This window comes from Panicum virgatum, chromosome 5K, assembly GCF_016808335.1.
Source record: "Panicum virgatum strain AP13 chromosome 5K, P.virgatum_v5, whole genome shotgun sequence".
NCBI lineage: Eukaryota > Viridiplantae > Streptophyta > Magnoliopsida > Poales > Poaceae > Panicum > Panicum virgatum.
Genome location: NC_053140.1, coordinates 18,755,776 through 18,761,882, shown reverse-complemented (window position 1 = coordinate 18,761,882; position 6,107 = coordinate 18,755,776). Strand labels below are relative to the sequence as shown.

Sequence of the window (6,107 nt, the reverse complement as noted above, 5' to 3'; positions counted from 1 at the left end):
TTGTAAATGACATTACAAAGTGTAAGGAACATGGCTCCAATTAGGCCATTATTTGTGATTTTGGTGATTGAGTGACAACATAATCAATGGGACTAATGAGTTTGTGATATCACACTTTTAGGAGTTTTTTAGGTTCTATGGATATAATTCAACACGTCTAATTCATCGTCAAGATGCAATGTTCAATCCATCGTCGAGATGCCATGTCCAATCCACCATCAAGATGTCAAGTCTAATTCGCCGCAAAGGTGCCAAAGTATAGTAAAAATCCAGAGAATTTGACAAGAGGACGCAGATTCAGCTGCACCGGTTAAACCGATGGCTCTACCATAGGTGCATCCGATGGTTGTCGGATACACCGACGCCCTAAGCATCGGTGCAATTGGACGTGCTACTGAGCCAAGTGAGGAAAACTCAGTAGCACTGGTTTAACCGATGGGTCACTCAGAGGCATCGGTGAATTCAACATACTATTGTCCAGAGACGATGTCAAGTGTGCAGCAGCCAGGCCTTTAGCACCGGAAGAACCGATGCCCATCGGAGTAATGCATCGGTGCAATGACGTCAGCAAGGAATTATCAAGTGCAACGGCTACGAGAAGATCCTGTACCACCGGAAGGACCGACGCCCTATCATCGGTTCAACCGATGGTCCCTGGAAGTTGCTGCAGCTGTGTCAGAGAGGCCAACGGCAACTTCAGCGTGCAGTATGACCGGAAAAACCGATGTCCTAGCACCGGAAGTTCGGATGCCTACGCAGAAAACTGGCCAACGGCTAGTAACGGCTCTCTTGAGTTGATGGCCTATATATATGCCTCACCCCGGGTCATTTGAGTTTGATGGAGTCCCAAGCCATCACACACACATCCAAGAACACCTCCAAGCCATCCAAGAGCATAGAGATCAAATTCTTAGTCCTTAGCACAAGCTTTGTAAGTGTTAGTGCTAGGTTAGCTCCTGTGAGTGAGAGAGCAAGGTGTTGTGACTTGTGGCTGGTTCTAGAGTGAACCAAACTTGTATTTCGGTGCGCCGGCCTCCTTGGAGCTTTGGTGGCTCGCCGGCACGTCAACGATCCTCCGGCTTGGTGTGGAGCGGCGTCGACAACTTTGTGCGGGGGACGGAGACCCCTCCTTCATGGGCAAGCTCCCTTAGTGGAAAGCGGGATCAAGGTGACCGTGATTGTGTTCACGGAAGAGACTTGATTGCCGGGAAGCAATACTCTTTGTGAGTGCTTCAACAACGTGAATGTAGGGGCGCCTTTGTGGCAATCCGAACCACGTGATAAATCTTCGTGTCGAGAGTTTGCTTCCTCTCATCCCTTCTTTAAGCTTCCACATTTCATATTGCAATCTTTGTGCCTTTACTTTCATAGAGTAGTATCTTGATAGGATTGGATATAGGTTGACTCTTTTGGGATAAGGGTTTCACACTAGAAGAACCAAAGTTGCACATCTAGATAGCTTGTTTTAGTTTAAGTTTTTGTGCAAACTAGTTAGAGCCATAGGTTAAGCTTTTTAGAGTGCCTAATTCACCCTCTCCCCATCTTAGGCTAGAGCACCCGATCACTTTCACAAAGGCTAATTGGTCTAAAATCTTTCAGCACTTCCGGTTCCTTTACCTTTGGTATGAGAACAATAAGTCTATCATTTACTCCTTTAGGCTTTACTCCGGATTGGAAAAAAGCTTGCACTACTATAATGACATCTTCCTTTAGTACTGCCCAGTTACGTTGGAAGAAACTTCCCGGAAAACCATCAGGTCCTGGGGCTTTAAGCGGCCCAATTTGAAATAAGGCATCAGAGATCTCTTCTGCTGAAAACTGTCTACACAAACTTTCATTCATTTCCTCAGTCACAACATTATCCAGGAGATTTAGGAGGATAGCAGGGTTCAAACTTATATCTCTCTTATAAAGGTCACCAAAAAAGTCAGTAGCTAGTTGTGCCAATTCATTCCCATTGGTGCACCAGTGCCCATCTGCTTTCCTCAACCTCATGATCTTATTTTTACGTGATCTCCACACTGACCTTAAGTGAAAAAAATTCATACTCCTGTCTCCCTCTTTTAGCCAATCAATTCTTGCCCTTTGCAACCACATCATTTCTTCCCAATACAGAATTTCGTCCATTCTATCCATGACCTGTCTCATCTCCTTCCTTTTATCCTCTATGTAATTTAGTTGGAGGTGTTCCAACTTTTTCCTCAATTCTTCTAATTCTTTCTTAATTGAACCAAAATGATCAGAACTCCAGTTCTTTAATTTGCGCATAACCTCTTGTAGAGATAGCGAGATTTCCCCAAGATCACCTCTTCTGCTTGTACTGAGCCATGCTTCTTTGATCACATCTTGCAGGCATTCCTCTCTTTCCCACATGATCTCATATCTCATTGGTTTACCCTGCCTTGTGTGACAGAACCACCAAGTTAAATGGCTTAATTAAGCGTAATGGCCATCATTTGAACGCATCAGGCACATTAGCTTAATTAAGTGTAACCTGACAGACTGTTTCCAACCCACAGGTCGATCGAAACACACCAGAAGTCTCGCGCGACGGCGAGCACAGACGGTACCAGCATAATATAATTTCACAAAAATAGATAATAACATAAATATTTACAAAACAGCTTTAAATTTAGAATTTACATAAAATAAATGATAGCAGCGGAAGAGAATATGACCTGAGAGAAGTAAATTTGATTGAGAACCAATAAAACAAAACGATAACTATGAACACGTGAGGACGTCACATCGAGCCCACTGATGCGAATACTAGTTAGCTTCTATACCTGAAACAGGGTAAACAACAAACCCTGAGTATACTAATACTCAGCAAGACTTACCCGACTTTTGGGTATACTTAGCCCACATATCTAGACATGCAAAGCTTTCTGGCGGGTGGATTTATTTGCAGAAAAGCATCTAAGGGTAGATCCTTAATTTCAAAATTTTAGCTCCAAATTATAGTTATAAAGTTGCTACACATCTATGATTTGCAGATCTATAACAATCAATGTGAAAACATAATTGATTAAATAACATCAACATGTATCATATCATATCATTTCATTTCCTTACTATGATGTGACTCGAAGATCAAGGTGCTCATGTCCGAGAGCGACTGACGGCGAATCGATCCGATTTAACCTTGCAAGGTGGACCTAACCAACACGGCACGTATTTGCCCCGTCGGACAATACGAACCAACCATTCCCCTCCCCGCCTCGAACTACAGAACCGCCCCACCTGCATATAGTCAACGGAGCCCTACAAGAGACCACCAAAAGTAAACATATGCATCCCATTTCTCCGCGGCCACTCGACTGCCCTAAGGGGTGGGTAGAAGTTCTGTACTTTCGAAACAAGGCAGTACTAGGCTTACCGGTTTCGACTACCTCCTACTCTCGGCATGCAGTTAGTACAATTCAAATATGATCAGCAGGGCCAACAACGGTACGGTCCTCAATCGACTCGGATGGGGCTAAGACACCCACGAACCCTGTCCTGCTGCCATACCTATACATCATCATCATTCCCCGCCCAGTCTCATATTTCCATGTCAATTTCAACAACTCAGGTACTGTATATAAGTATATAACCTATATCTCGCGAGTAACCGGAAATTACTCGACTTCTAAGTATCATATATCTCGCGAGTGAAAAAAGTCACTCGACTTCTATCGAGAAGTATTAAGCATAGCATTTCTATCGTCCTATACATGCTAGTATAATTCAGGGAAACCTAGGGATCATGCAACTAGGGTTTCAATCAACTCCTGAAACGTAATGCACAAGTAATAAATACATATATAGGTGTCATAATTTCAAATAATAGGATGTGCACCGGGGCTTGCCTGAGATTAACACTAAGTCAGTGTTAGTTAGATGATACTCGCTTGGCGAGCATCTTTCTTTGGTCATGCACATCGGGTTCCATCCATCCGTCTTCGGGATATGTCCACCAACATCGTCTTCGGGTTCGGCTCCAGTAGCACGTCCTTCATATGGTTCATCTATCGTACCTAAATGAGATGCGACAATGCATATGTATGAATGCATGGAAGTGCAACACGCAAGGCATTCATAAAAGTATAACATACTAGCATAAGCACCTAGAGCTATTTAACTTAACCATCACTCAAGCATCTCATAGAAGATGACAAGCACATCAAGCATGCCACACAAATTAACTTAAATTAAACCACTGCAAGTATCCACCATTCAGGAAATTAGCCAAACCTTCTAGCCAACAAAATTTAACATGATTCACCCAAAAATGACATACTTGATGTATCAAACCATGCAGAAAAGAATGGCTTAGCAATACTTTTGGAAAGTGAAGGATATAACTAGAAACTAAACAAATGTAAAAACTTAACTTGAGGACATGATCTAGCAACCAAAATTTACCAGCATGATGAGCTATTGATAAATCACGCAACAATATTTTTCCAACATTTATTGACAATAGAAAATATTTAATTTAGCCCTAGCAAAACAAACAGAACAAAAATAGATTTACAAACATGCACATATCTTCTGGTTCTGAAATTATTACAGTGAACTAAACATGCAAAGAGTAAGCTACTGCATAAATTTCTTAATTTTTGAACATCCAAAACTGCAGATATTAAATAGATAAGCGTAAACAAGCATTAACCATGATTAAATCAATACATCATGAAAACATTAAATAAACAGCAGGTTAAATATTTTTCCTAAGTTCTACATGCCAAATCAAAGCTAATCCAACTAGTTTTACATTTTTACCATTTTTCTACTATTTACTATGCATTTTCAAATCTTGCAACAACTTAAACTAATATTTAAACTAGAGCAAAAACTATTTAGAAACTGAAGATCAACCTGTAAGGAAAGTTGTATATCTTAGGACAAGGAATCCAACAAATTTTAGTTTGCATTTTTTTTGATTTTTTTATGATTTACTATGATTTTTCAAAGTTTCAGCCAATTATTGCAAAACAACCCTTCGCAGCACTATTCATATGAGTCACAGACTTCGCAGAAAACACCTTGGAATTCTTTGTATTGCTGTCTGGGGTCCCTGGTCGCGAAAACAGGGGAGGGGTGAAAGGGGAACGGCGATTCTGGCCATGGGAGGGCTTGCTGGCGGCGAGGGAGGGGTGGAGGAGCGAGAGGAGATCGGCGCAGACCTGTAGGTGGCCTTGGAGCGCGAGGAGGCGGTCTGTGGCGGCGGCTCCACGGCGGGTGGCGGGCGGTGGCGGTGCTGTGCCGCTCCGGCGACGTTCCGGCGAGGCATGGAGGTGATGGCCGGGCCTGGGGGCTTCGTTGGGACGAGAGCAAGCGGATTTAGGGGTTGGTGGAGGGCGGGACGAGCTCGGTCGACGGCTCGGCGTGGAGGTGCGGGCGGCGGCCATGGCGGCAGCGGTAGCGGCAGTGTTCTCGCCGGCGGCGAGGCCGGCGTGGGGAGGTCCAGGGGCGCGAGGCGCACCTCATGCGTGCGTCGGTGAGGTGGAGGCGGGCCGGTGGCGATGCGAGGCGGCGAGCGGGGCGGAGAGGCACACATCGGCTCGGCTCGAGGCCGCGCGGCCATGGCTGGCGATGGCGCACAGCACGCGGGCGGGTGGTCGCGCGCGGGCTCGGCGCAGCGGCAGCAGCGCAGGCAGCAGCAGCAGAAGGAAGGGGCGGCACGGCGGCAACGCGGGACACACGGAACGCGCGCGTCGTTCGGTGGTGCCGTAGCCAATTTGGCGTTGGTGACCCCGGCAAAATATCGGGGCGTTACACCTTGGTTGCCATACTTCCTTCTGCATACGAATCAAAATTGGACAATGGTCTGACCTTGATGAAACTAGATGGTGCACGGTTGCTTGCCCAAAAACATCTCTCCAGGACTGGTCCGCAACAGCCCTATCTAACCTGATGCTCGCATTTTTCCTTCCTTGTTGCCTATTATCACAAGTATGTGGCATACCATGAAAACCCAGATCAGAAAGATTGCAGGTGCTCAAGGCATCACGAAAAAATTGCATTTGTTGCTCTGATCTTGGAGAGACAAAAATGTTCATAGCCCCACATTGCTTCATTGAAATCCCCAATAACCAACCAAGGCAAATTGGATAATTTCT

General features: G+C 44.9%; 1 long non-coding RNA gene across 1 annotated transcript; it reads right to left on the bottom strand.

The window, feature by feature from the left end:
• Positions 1–3,505: 3,505 nt before the first annotated feature.
• On the bottom strand, positions 3,506–5,695 carry LOC120706815. Its single transcript, XR_005688441.1, has 2 exons — positions 5,172–5,695; positions 3,506–4,019 (listed from the first exon to the last, which is right to left on the bottom strand). It is a non-coding gene; the product is annotated as an uncharacterized LOC120706815 (long non-coding RNA).
• Positions 5,696–6,107: the final 412 nt, after the last annotated feature.